Source organism: Arachis ipaensis, chromosome B9, assembly GCF_059453495.1.
Source record: "Arachis ipaensis isolate K30076 ecotype BB chromosome B9, ASM5945349v1, whole genome shotgun sequence".
NCBI lineage: Eukaryota > Viridiplantae > Streptophyta > Magnoliopsida > Fabales > Fabaceae > Arachis > Arachis ipaensis.
The window spans coordinates 136812871-136826845 of record NC_142444.1 but is presented as its reverse complement, the minus strand read 5'-3'; the positions used below and the strand labels follow the sequence as shown (position 1 = coordinate 136826845).

Here is a 13975-nt window from a genome sequence, read left to right as displayed (position 1 = left end):
GCATCCCCAAGAGTTTATGCATAGAGTTCATATTCAATCATCATATAATCACTCCATGGGGCCTATCCATACCTGGAAATTTATACGTGCCCGGTCACCCTTACGACGTAGGGTTAACAGAGTATCTAGATTCAACCTGGAACACGTGGTGGCGAGCCACGCTTTTTACCCAAGGAAACTCGTATCTCAGATTTCATTATTCATAAGCCAGTTCATATTCATAATCATTCTTTAATCTTTCATTAGATCCATTGCAGTTCAACCTCATTCATTAACAACTCCCTTTTTACACTTTTCCTCATTTTTACCTTTTTCTTCACTCCCAAGTTACCTCAAACTCCCTAACTCTTGCTATTTACTAACTTACTAATAGGGTCTAGGATTAACAAGGCAAAAATAGGGATTTTAGAGTTTAAAACCATGATTAGAATAGAAAAATAAAGGTTTTGAAAAATAGGGCGTGTGCGTATGCACACACCTGTGCGTGCACACAGCTCAAAAAAGAAAGCAGGACGTGTGCGTACGCACGTATGCGTGCGGGCGCACACATCACTTGGTGTGCGAGCGCCCAACCTATGCTGGTGCCACCAACAAAAGACTTGCCCTGGCGTGTGCGTGCACACAAGAGTGTGCGTACGCACACTTTATGAAAAATACCAGGTGTGCAGGTGATGAGCGGATAATTTATACACTTTTTGGCATTATTTTTAGTATGTTTTTAGCAGAATCTAGTTACTTTTAGGGATGTTTTCATTAGTTTTTATGTTAAATTCACATTTTTGGACTTTACTATGAGTTTGTGTATTTTTCTGTGATTTCAGGTATTTTCTGGCTGAAATTGAGGGACTTGAGCAAAAATCAGATTCAGAGGTTGAAGAAGGACTGCTGATGCTGTTGGATTCTGACCTCCTTGCACTCAAAGTGGATTTTCTGAATCTACAGAACTCAAAATGGCGCGATTTCAATTGCGTTGGAAAGTAGACATCCAGGGCTTTCGAGAAATATATAATAGTCTATACTTTGGCCGAGTTTAGATGATGCAAATAGGCGTTGAACGCTAGTTCTACGCTACAGTTTGGAGTTAAACGCCAGAAACACGTCACAAGCCAGAGTTGAACGCCAGAAATACGTTACAAACTGGTGTTCAACTCCAAGAATGACCTCTCCACGTGTAAACTTCAAGCTCAGCCCAAGCACACACCAAGTGGGCCCCGGAAGTGGATTTATGCATCAAATACTTACTTCTGTAAACCCTAGTAACTAGTTTAGTATAAATAGGACTTCTTACTATTGTATTTGACATCCTGGATTGTATTTTTGATCCGGTGATCACGTTTTGGGGGTTGGCCATTTGGCCATGCCTGGACCTTTCACTTATGTATTTTTAACGGTAGAGTTTCTACACTCCATAGATTAAGGTGTGGAGCACTGCTGTTCCTCATGAATTAATGCAAAGTACTACTATTTTTCTATTCAATTCAACTTATTCTGCTTCTAAGATATTCATTCGTACTTCAACATGAATGTGATGAACGTGACAATCATCATCATTCCTTATGAACGCGTGCCTGACAACCCCTTCCGTTCTACCTTAGATTGAATGAGTATCTCTTGGATCTCTTAATCAGAATCTTCGTGGTATAAGCTAGATTGATGGCGGCATTCATGAGAGTCTAGAAAGTCTAAACCTTGTCTGTGGTATTCCGAGTAGGACTCTGGGATTGAATGACTGTGACGAACTTCAAACTCGCGAGTGCTGGGCGTAGTGACAGACGCAAAAGGAGGGTGAATCCTATTCCAGTATGATCGAGAACCTCAGATGATTAGCCGTGCTGTGACAGAGCATTTGGACCATTTTCACAAGAGGATAGGATGCAGCCATTGACCACGGTGATGCCTCCAGACGATTAGCCATGCAGTGACAGCGCATCGGACCATTTTCCAGAGAGGATGAAAAGTAGCCATTGACAATGGTGATGTCCTTACATAAAGCCAGCCATGGAAAGGAGTAGGACTGATTGGATGAAGACAGCAGGAAAGCAGAAGTTCAGAGGAACGAACGAATCTCTATACGCTTATCTGAAATTCCCACTAATGAATTACATAAGTATTTCTATCTTTATCTTCTATTTAATTATTATTCATTTTCGAGAACTCCATAACTATTTGATATCCGCCTGACTGAGATTTACAAGGTGACCATAGCTTGCTTCATACTAACAATCTCCGTGGGATCGACCCTTACTCACGTAAGGTTTTATTACTTGGATGACCCAGTGCACTTGCTGGTTAGTTGTATCGAAGTTGTGAATGAAAAACAATTTATTAAGACGTGCGTACAGAGTTTTTGGCGCCATTGCCTGAGATCACAATTTCATGCACCAAGTTTTTGGTGCCGTTGCCGGGGATTGTTCGAGTTTGGACAACTGACGGTTCATCGTGTTGCTCAGATTAGGTAATTTTCTTCTTATTTTATTTTCAGAAAAATTTTTTTCAAAAAAATCTTTCAAAAATTTCTCATCTGTTTTCGAAAATAAATAAATAAATAAATAAATAAATGTTTTCAAAAAAAATAAAATATATTTTTTCTTCAGAATTTTTAAGAATGAATTCTAGTGTTTCATGAAGCATGTTGAAGCCTGACTGGCTATAAAGCCATGTCTAAATTCATTTGGAATGGGGCTCCCAACCCAATATTATCAAGAGCAAGCTAGTTGTTTCTAATTCACCTGCTGTTGTTCCAGATCCACCTGATTTACATGCTAAAGCTTGACTGGCTATTAAGCCATGTCTAACCCTCAGATTGGAGCTTTAGACTAAGAATGCAAGATTCCTAGAATTCATATTAATAATTTTGGAATCCTTATTTTTCTTTTTCAAATAATTTTCGAAAAATCCAAAAAAAAAATTAAAAAAAATTAATAAAATCATAAAAATCGAAAATATTTTGTGTTTCTTGTTTGAGTCTTGAGTCAGATTTTAAGTTTGGTGTCAATTGCATGTTCATGCATTTTTCAAAAAATTCATGCATTCATAGTGTTCTTCATGATCTTCAAGTTGTTCTTGGTAAATCTTCTTGTTTGATCTTGATGTTTTCTTGTTTTGTGTCTTTTCTTGTTTTTCATATGCATTCTTGCATCCATAGTGTCTGAACATGAAAGATTTCTAAGTTTGGTGTCTTGTATGTTTTCTTTGCATAAAAAATTTTTCAAAAATATGTTCTTGATGTTCATCATGATCTTCAAAGTGTTCTTGGTGTTCATCTTGACATTCATAGCATTCTTGCATACATTCATTGTTTTGATCCATAACTTTCATGCATTGCATTATTTTTCATGTTTTTCTCTCTCATCATTAAAAATTCAAAAATAAAAAAAATATCTTTCCCTTTTTCTCTCTTAAAATTTCAAAAATTTGGATTGACTTTTTCAAAACTTTTTAAAATTTAGTTGTTTCTTATGAGTCAAATCAATTTTTCAATTTAAAAATCTTATCTTTTTCAAAATCTTTTTCAAAAATCAAATCTTTTTCAATTTTCTTATTTATTTTTGAAAATTTTAAAAATATTTTTCAAAAAATCTTTTCCTTATCTTTATCACATAATTTTCGAAAATAACATCATCAATTAATGTTTTGATTCAAAAATTTCAAGTTTGTTACTTGCTTGTTAAGAAAGATTCAAACTTTAAATTCTAGAATCATATCTTGTGATTTCTTGTGAATCAAGTCATTAATTGTGATTTTAAAAATCAAATCTTTTTCAAAACTAATTTCAATCATATCTTTTCAAAAATATCTTTTTATCTTATCTTTTTCAAAATCATATCTTTTTCAAAAATTTGATTTTAAAATATCTTTTCTAACTTCTTATCTTCTTATCTTTTTAAAATTGATTTTCAAATTTGTTTCAACTAACTAACTAACTTTTTGTTTGTTTCTTATCTTTTTCAAAACTACCTAACTAACCCTCTCTCTCTAATTTTCGAAAACATCTCCCTCTTTTTCAAAAATTCTTTTTAATTAACTAATTGTTTCAAAATTCAATTTTAATTTATTTCTTCTCCTAATTTTCGAAAATCACTAACCCCTTTTCAAAAATAATTTTCGAAAATCCTTCTCTCTCATCTCCTTCTATTTATTTATTCATCTACTAACATCTCTCCCTCACTCACCAAAAATACGAACCCCCTCTCTCTCTCTGAGTTCAGATTTTCTCTTCTTCTTTTCTTCTACTCACACAGGGACCTCTATACTGTGGTAAAAAGGATCCCTATTATTATTATTTTTCTGTTCCCTCTTTTTCATATGAGAAGGAGCAAGGACAAGAATATTCTTGTTGAAGCAGATCCAGAACCTGAAAGGACTCTGAAGAGGAAACTAAGAGAAGCTAAATTACAACAATCCAGCAAGCACCTTTCAGAAATTTTCGAACAAGAAGAGGAGATGGCAGCCGAAAATAATAATAATGCAAGGAGGATGCTTGGTGACTTTACTGCACCTAATTCTAATTTACATGGAAGAAGCATCTCCATCCCTACCATTGGAGCAAACAATTTTGAGCTGAAACCTCAATTAGTTTCTCTGATGCAGCAGAACTGCAAGTTCCATGGACTTCCATCTGAAGATCCTTTTCAGTTCTTAACTGAATTTTTGCAGATCTGTGAGACTGTTAAGACTAAGGGAGTAGATCTTGAAGTCTACAGGCTCATGTTTTTCCCTTTTGCTGTAAGAGACAGAGCTAGAGTATGGTCGGACTCTCAACCCAAAGATAGCCGGAACTCTTGGGATAAGCTGGTCACGGCTTTCTTAGCCAAGTTCTTTCCTCCTCAAAAGCTGAGCAAGCTTAGAGTGGATGTTCAAACCTTCAGACAGAAAGAAGGTGAATCTCTCTATGAAGCTTGGGAGAGATACAAGCAACTGACCAAAAAGTGTCCTTCTGACATGCTTTCAGAATGGACCATCCTGGATATATTCTATGATGGTCTGTCTGAATTAGCTAAGATGTCATTGGATACTTCTGCAGGTGGATCCATTCACCTAAAGAAAACGCCTGCAGAAGCTCAAGAACTCATTGACATGGTTGCCAATAACCAGTTCATGTACACTTTTGAGAGGAATCCTGTGAGCAATGGGACGCCTCAGAAGAAGGGAGTTCTTGAAATTCGTACTCTGAATGCCATATTGGCTCAGAAAAAAATATTGACTCAGCAAGTCAATATGATTTCTCAGAGTCTGAATGGAATGCAAGCTGCATCCAACAGTACTCAAGAGGCATCTTCTGAAGAAGAAGCTTATGATCCTGAGAACCCTGCAATAGCAGAGGTAAATTACATGGGTGAACCATATGAAAACACCTATAATCCCTCATGGAGAAATCACCCAAATCTCTCATGGAAGGATCAACAAAAGCCTCAACAAGGCTTTAGTAATGGTGGAAGAAATAGGTTTAACAATAGTAAACCTTTTCCATCATCCACTCAGCAACAGACAGAGAACTCTGAACAGAATACCTCTAATTTAGCAAACTTAGTCTCTGATCTATCTAAGGCCACTGTGAGTTTCATGAATGAAACAAGGTCCTCCATTAGAAATTTGGAAGCACAAGTGGGCCAGCTGAGTAAAAGGATCACTAAAATCCCTTCTAGTACTCTCCCAAGCAATACAGAAGAGAATCCATAAGGAGAGTGCAAGGCCATTGAATTAATTACCATGGCCGAACCTGTAAGGGAGGTTGAGGACGTGAATCCTAGTGAGGAAGACCTCCTGGGACGTCCAGTGATCAATAAGGAGTTTCCCTCTGAGGAACCAGAGGAATCTGAGGCTCATCTAGAGACCATAGAGATTCCATTAAAACTCCTTATGCCATTCATGAGCTCTGATGAGTATTCCTCTTCTGAAGAGAATGAGGATGTTACTAAGGAGCAAGTTACCAAGTACCTTGGTGCAATCATGAAGCTGAATGCCAAATTATTTGGTATTGAGACTTGGGAAGATGAACCTCCCTTGTTCACCAATGAACTAAGTGATCTGGATCAACTGACATTGCCTCAGAAGAAACAGGATCCTGGAAAGTTCTTAATACCTTGTACCATAGGCACCATGATCTTTGAAAAGGCTCTGTGTGACCTTGGTTCAGGGATAAACCTCATGCCCCTCTCTGTAATAGAGAAACTGGGAATCTTTGGGGTGCAAGCTGCTAAAATCTCATTAGAGATAGCAGACAATTCCAGAAAACAGGCTTATGGACAAGTAGAGGACATATTAGTAAAGGTTGAAGGCCTTTACATCCCTATTGATTTCATAGTCCTAGATACTGGGAAGGATGAGGATGAATCCATCATCCTTGGAAGACCCTTCCTAGCCACAGCAAGAGCTGTAATTAATGTTGACAGAGGCGAACTAGTCCTTCAATTGAATGAGGACTCCCTTGTGTTTAAAACTCAAGGTCATCCTTCTGTAAACATGGAAAAGAGGCACAGTAAGCTTCTCTCAAAACAGAGTCAACCAGAGCCTCCACAGTCAAACTCTAAGTTTGGTGTTGGGAGGCCACAACCAAACTCTAAGTTTGGTGTTGGGAAGTCTCAACAATGCTCTGAATATCTGTGAGGCTCCATGAGAGCCCACTGTCAAGCTATTGACATTAAAGAAGCGCTTGTTGGGAGGCAACCCAATTTTTATTTAATTATTATTTTATTAGTTATATGTCTTCGTAGGTTCATGATCATGTGGAATCACAAAAACAACTGAAAAAATTGAAGAAAAAATCAAAAACAACATTAAAAAACAGCACACCCTGGAGGAGGAGTTCACTGGCGTTCAAATTCCAGTAAGGAGCATCTGTCTGGCGTTCAACGCCAGAATAGAGCATGTTTCTGGCGTTGAACGCCAGAAACAAGCAGCATCCTGGCGTCCAGACGCCAGAAATGCACAGTGAAGAAGAGCTGACGCTGAACGCCAGAAACAAGCATTTGGCTGGCGTTCAACGCCAGAAATATGCTGCATCTGGGCGTTGAACGCTCAGAACAAGCATCAATTCGGCGTTTAAACGCCAGAATTGCATGCAAATGCATTTTACATGCCTTATTGGTGCAGGGATGCAATTCCTTGATACCTCAGGATCTGTGAATCTCACAGGATCCCCACCCACCTCACCCTCTCTCTCTCCATTCATGGTCATCCCTTCTGTTTTCCATTCACCACTCACATCCATACACACATCCCTCCATCTCCTCCATATCTTCTTCTTCTTCTTCTATTCTTTCTTCTTTTGCTCGAGGGCGAGCAACATTCTAAGTTTGGTGTGGTAAAAGCATAAGTTTTTTGTTTTTCCATTACCATTGATGGCACCTAAGATCGGAGAAACCTCTAGAAAAGGGGAAGGGAAGACAAAGGCTTCCACCTCCGAGTCATGGGAGATGGAAAGATTCATCTCAAGGGTCTATAGCTCAGTGGTAGAACATGTGGCTGCAAATCAAGTGATCCCTGAGATATCTCAGGGGATACATTTCCCCCCACACAATTATTGGGAGCAACTAAGGATAGGAGCATCAAAGAGCAATGAGGGAGGAGCAACAAAGACAAGGAAGAAACATAGAAGAGCTCAAGGACATCATTGGTTCCTCAAGGAGAAAACGCCACCATCACTAAGGTGGACTCATTCCTTGTTCTTAAATTTTCTATTTTTTGTTTTCTTAAGTTAAATGTTTATCTATGTTTGTGTCTTTATTACATGATCATTAGTGTCTAAGTGTCTATGCCTTAAAGTAGTGAATATGAATCCATCACCTCTCTTAAATGAAAAATGTTTTTAATTCAAAAGAACAAGAAGTACATGAGTTTCGAATTTATCCTTGAACTTAGCCTAATTATATTGATGTGGTGACAATGCTTCTTATTTTCTGAATGAATGCTTGAACAGTGCATATGTCTTTTGAAGTTGTTGTTTAAGAATGTTAAATATGTTGGCTCTTGAAAGAATGATGACAAGGAGACATGTTATTTGATAATCTGAAAAATCATAAAAATGATTCTTGAAGAAAGAAAAAGCAGTAAAAAACAAAGCCTGCAGAAAAAAAAATGGCGAAAAAAAATAAAAAAAAAGAGAGAGAGAAAAAGCAAGCAGAAAAAGCCAAAAGCTCTTAAAACCAAAAGGCAAGAGCAAAAAGCCAATAACCCTTAAAACCAAAAGGTAAGGGTAAATAAAAAGGATCCCAAGGCTTTGAGCATCAGTGGATAGGAGGGCCTAAAGGAATAAAATCCTGGCCTAAGCGGCTAAATCAAGCTGTCCCTAACCATGTGCTTGTGGCGTGAAGGTGTCAAGTGAAAACTTGAGACTGAGCGGTTAAAGTCAAGGTCCAAAGCAAAAGAAGAGTGTGCTTAAGAACCCTGGACGCCTCTAATTGGGGACTTTAGCAAAGCTGAGTCACAATCTGAAAAGGTTCACCCAGTTTTGTGTCTGTGGCATTTATGTATCCGGTGGTAATACTGGAAACAAAGTGCTTAGGGCCACGGCCAAGACTCATAAAGTAGCTGTGTTCAAGAATCAACATACTGAACTAGGAGAATCAATAACACTATCTGAACTCTGAGTTCCTATAGATGCCAATCATTCTGAACTTCAATGGATGAAGTGAGATGCCAAAACTATTCAAAAGGCAAAAAGCTATAAGTCCCGCTCATCTGATTGGAGCTATGTTTCATTGATAGTTTGGAATTTATAGTATATTCTCTTCTTTTTATCCTATTTGATTTTTAGTTGCTTGGGGACAAGCAACAATTTAAGTTTGGTGTTGTGATGAGCGGATAATTTATACGCTTTTTGGCATTGTTTTTAGTATGTTTTTAGCAGAATCTAGTTACTTTTAGGGATGTTTTCATTTTTATGTTAAATTCACATTTTTGGAATTTACTATGAGTTTGTATGTTTTTCTGTGATTTCAGGTATTTTCTGGCTGAAATTGAGGGACTTGAGCAAAAATCAGATTCAGAGGTTGAAGAAGGACTGTTGATGCTGTTGGATTCTGACCTTCCTGTACTCAAAGTGGATTTTCTGGAGCTACAGAACTCAAAATGGCACGATTTCAATTGCGTTGGAAAGTAGACATCCAGGGCTTTCCAGAAATATATAATAGTCTATACTTTGGCCGAGTTTAGATGACGCAAATAGGCGTTGAACGCTAGTTCTATGCTGCAGTTTGGAGTTAAACGCCAGAAATACGTTACAAACTGGTGTTCAACTCCAAGAATGACCTCTCCACGTGTAAACTTCAAGCTCAGCCCAAGCACACACCAAGTGGGCCCCGGAAGTGGATTTATGCATCAAATACTTACTTCTGTAAACCCTAGTAACTAGTTTAGTATAAATAGGACTTCTTACTATTGTATTTGACATCCTGGATTGTATTTTTGATCTGGTGATCACGTTTTGGGGGCTGGCCATTTGGCCATGCCTGGACCTTTCACTTATGTATTTTTAACAGTAGAGTTTCTACACTCCATAGATTAAGGTGTGGAGCTCTGCTGTTCCTCATGAATTAATGCAAAGTACTACTGTTTTTCTATTCAATTCAACTTATTCTGCTTCTAAGATATTCATTCGCACTTCAACATGAATGTGATGAACGTGACAATCATCATCATTCCCTATGAACGTGTGCCTGACAACCCCTTCCATTCTACCTTAGATTGAATGAGTATCTCTTGGATCTCTTAATCAGAATCTTCGTGGTATAAGCTAGATTGATGGCGGCATTCATGAGAATCCAGAAAGTCTAAACCTTGTCTGTGGTATTCCGAGTAGGACTCTGGGATTGAATGACTGTGACGAACTTCAAACTCGCGAGTGCTGGGCGTAGTGACAGACGTAAAAGGAGGGTGAATCCTATTCCAGTATGATCGAGAACCTCAGATGATTAGCCGTGCTGTGACAGAGCATTTGGACCATTTTCACAAGAGGATAGGATGCAGCCATTGACCATGGTGATGCCTCCAGACGATTAGCCATGCAGTGACAGCGCATCGGACCATTTTCCAGAGAGGATGAAAAGTAGCCATTGACAATGGTGATGTCCTTACATAAAGCCAGCCATGGAAAGGAGTAGGACTGATTGGATGAAGACAGCAGGAAAACAGAAGTTCAGAGGAATGAACACATCTCTATACACTTATCTGAAATTCCCACCAATGAATTACGTAAGTATTTCTATCTTTATCTTTTATTTAATTTTTATTCATTTTCGAGAACTCCATAACTATTTGATATCCGCCTGACTGAGATTTACAAGGTGACCATAGCTTGCTTCATACCAACAATCTCCGTGGGATCGACCCTTACTCACGTAAGGTTTTATTACTTGGACGACCCAGTGCACTTGCTGGTTAGTTGTATCGAAGTTGTGAATGAAAAATAATTTATTAAGACGTGCGTACAGAGTTTTTGGCGTCGTTGCCTGAGATCACAATTTCGTGCACCAGCAGGCGCACAGAGGCGTGCGTACGCACAGGTAGATTTTCGCTTCTATTGGGTGCCCGCGCACAGCTGTGTGCATGGGCACACATCAGGAAACCTGGTTCTGCTGCAATCTTTAAAATTTCAATTTTTCGCACCAACTTTTCGGCATCCATAACTTTCTCTACAAAATTCGGTTTTCCGCAAATTTTATATCAATTTCAAGCTTATAAAATACTCTTTAATTTTAAATAAACCTCATCATTATTCAAAATTTGTAGAGCAAGAAATAGACTACCAAAATTTTTCAAAATTCACATTTTACCAAAAATACCCTAAACCCCATTTTTCACCAATTCTCATTTTCTACTCACAAAACCTGCAAGTTTACAACACCACAAGTCTTATTCCATCATCATCAACCACTAGCTCATTAATGTCCACACCATTCCATAACATCCACACAATAATCCCAACATATCAACATATATCACAACCCATTATAAGCAAGTCCAAAAGCATGAAATTAATAACCTCAATACCTCATAATTCCAATTTAAGCTGATCAACAATTTATTCCAATAACATTACAAACTACTCATTAAGTACAATTAATAATTCAACTTATCCTATGGTTCTTCTAACCTAAGTTTTCACAACACCGTAAATATTAAACGTGCGAAACTTAAACCATACCTTGGCCGATCACTTAGTTCACCCAAGGCAGCCTCACAACACAAATCACAGCCCCTCCAAGCTTAATTAAAACAGCCCCAAAATAAGCCTTGATCACCAATAAGCCTCTAAGTACTCCCAACTCAATTCCAATGCATATATATGTGACTCAATTCACCCCTAATTCACATAAATATCCAAATTCATATTTTTCATCAATAAATCAAAAATTGGCTAGGGTTTTAGGTTGTTCTTATCATATCCATTGATGATTGGAGTGCAACCCAACAAGTATCCAATTTTAGTTTGCACCTAAACCACCAAAATTATCAAAATCACTCAAAACCTCAATAATTTTCGTGTAGAGAAAAGGCACAGAGAACTCGGAATGAATTGGTAAGAAACTTACCCCTTTGTTCATATATAATTGAAGAGGACTCCGAGACGAATGTATGGCCGCAAACGGCTTGTCAATCGGAGCTCCGGATCGAAAGTTATGATGAATTGAAAATTGATAAGGGTTTAGGTTTTGGTGGCTTTGCTTTCTTCAATCCCTCTTCCCGGCGCTGGAAGGGAAACAAATAATGGGAAAATGGCTGAAATGATGATTATATATATTGGGCCCATGGGTCCGGTTCAGGGCCGATTTGACCGGTTCGGTCCGTTCGATCCAATCTTGGGCCGAATTCTTTGAAATTAATGTCGAAATTCTCGTTTCGACGAGCTCTATCCTATTTTGATATTAGTTTTTCATTTTTAGCTTTCCTAATAAAAATTCAATTTATTAACTAATTATTTATCGATTTTAGCGGGATTTACATTAATGTCCTCTATCATGAGCGTCCTTTGTCCTTCATGGAGGTTGCCATCAACAACACCTGACCTCAGCCTCGGCTTGGAGGAGATGCGATCAGGAAGAAACCCTTTTTTAAGGAGACTCGTGTGGATTTATTTGATGCTTAATCTATGCATATATATACATGCTTCTTTAGTAGAGAGTGATAGGTTTTTTTTTATAATTAACATGAAATAGTGTTCTCATTATATATATAGAAAAAAGTGATGTGCATATAACATAGTTTTCATTTCCTTTATAGCATATTTTAATAACAATAATAAAACAAATTTGATTTTCTTTCTTTTATCAGCACCAAGAGCTATGGAAAAATTCAAGAACAGAAGCTAGACTATATATAGTAGTTACCAACCACCACCAGTCATGATGATCTGTTCTAATCTTTATTAGGAATGAAATAGCAAGCCGTTGAAATATTATATATATGTTACTATTTCTAGTTATTAATTATGTATTTGTGTATCATTGTGGTTTGTAATATACTATAAATATTTCAAACAAGTGAGATGCCTAAATATGAATTATATGAACAGAAATAGTAATAATTCTAGGTTTAATTACTCTGCAGGTCCCTATAATTTCACCGAATTTTCAATTAGGTCCCTATACTTTTTTTCTTTTCAATTGGATCCTTATACATTATTTTTTTTTCAATTTAGTCCTTGTTAACATTAAACGTTAAAAAAATGTTAGTGAATTGTGAAATTACTTGTATACCCCTAGGGACTTAATTGAAAAGAAAAAAAGTATAGGGACTTAATTGAAAATTTAGAGAAATTATAAATATTCAATGAAAGATATTCCTATAATCCTTATTTAATAATTCTATGACATAAAAAAATATTTCTATAATCCCTTTTATTTTATCACTATCATTTTTTTCTTATTTATATACAAATTGTACCAAAAATACCGTTTCTTTATTTTTTTTACTTTCAAAATATAGATACAAAAAAAATAACGAATAAAATGAAACAGAAAAATAGTAGTAATAAGTATAATATAAAATTTAATTTTCATCACTCAAGTATTTATTATGACCAACATAATGAAAGAACTTACATATGGCATATGGTAACAAGAATCATTGATAGAATAATAACTAAAATTGTTTACAAAAATTGAGTTCTATATAGTTCCTCAAACAAGAGAACCAATTTAGCTCACAAAAACTCAAAAACAAGTATATGGAAGAAATGAATTTTCCTTATGGTTACAAGAACCATCAGAAAGAAATCCCTAAAGGCTGCTTGCTCTAGCATAAACCGATATTCCATCTCCCTTAGATATGATCTTTGCCATTGCAACTGATGCCAAGTGACGCACAGGCCGTCGAACACCAAAAGTGAGCAGGGAATACAATGCATCATCACACCGTCTTTGCCACAACAAAATATTTTTCTAGAAGATATGATAAATTGTGACATCAGAAAACACACTAAGATTTTTAATGAAAACCTAAATCAACAACAACAAATAATATCAAATGAATAGCACCAAATCTTAATTAAAAGCCAATTCTCAAAAGGTATATTTTTCATTCCAATTTTAAGAGTAGTTGGTCCATTGAATGGACAGAAAATCCACATTGCAATGTCTGTGAAAGTTCCACCAAGTGCCGGCTACACATGAACATAAAACCTTGCACTTTGCAAGTCTCCACGTTTGAGAAAGTCCTTTCTAAGAACAAAATTCCTGTACAAAAACCCTTAGGTATTCAACTAATGCCATATTTCTAAAAAATTGACATAGGCATAAACATGTTACATCAAATTTTAATTTAAATCATGTCCTTTTAAATCTTTTTTTTTCTTTTCGATAATGTCAGCATCAAAGCATATCCCTATAAGGATAAGTATCATCTAAAATTAGTTAGGCAAATAGTAACATTTCATTAGTAATACCATATGATGCATCACATGTAAGCAAATATGGTAAAAGCAATATGCTGACCTTACAGGGAACAGAACCAAATATCGAATTACAACTCCAAAGCA

General features: G+C 36.7%; 1 non-coding gene across 1 annotated transcript; it reads right to left on the bottom strand.

The window, feature by feature from the left end:
- Positions 1–4839: 4839 nt before the first annotated feature.
- LOC148546487 (small nucleolar RNA R71) lies at positions 4840–4947 on the bottom strand. The gene has a single exon (XR_015901567.1). It is a non-coding gene; the product is annotated as a small nucleolar RNA R71 (small nucleolar RNA).
- Between the last annotated feature and the right edge of the window lie 9028 nt (positions 4948–13975).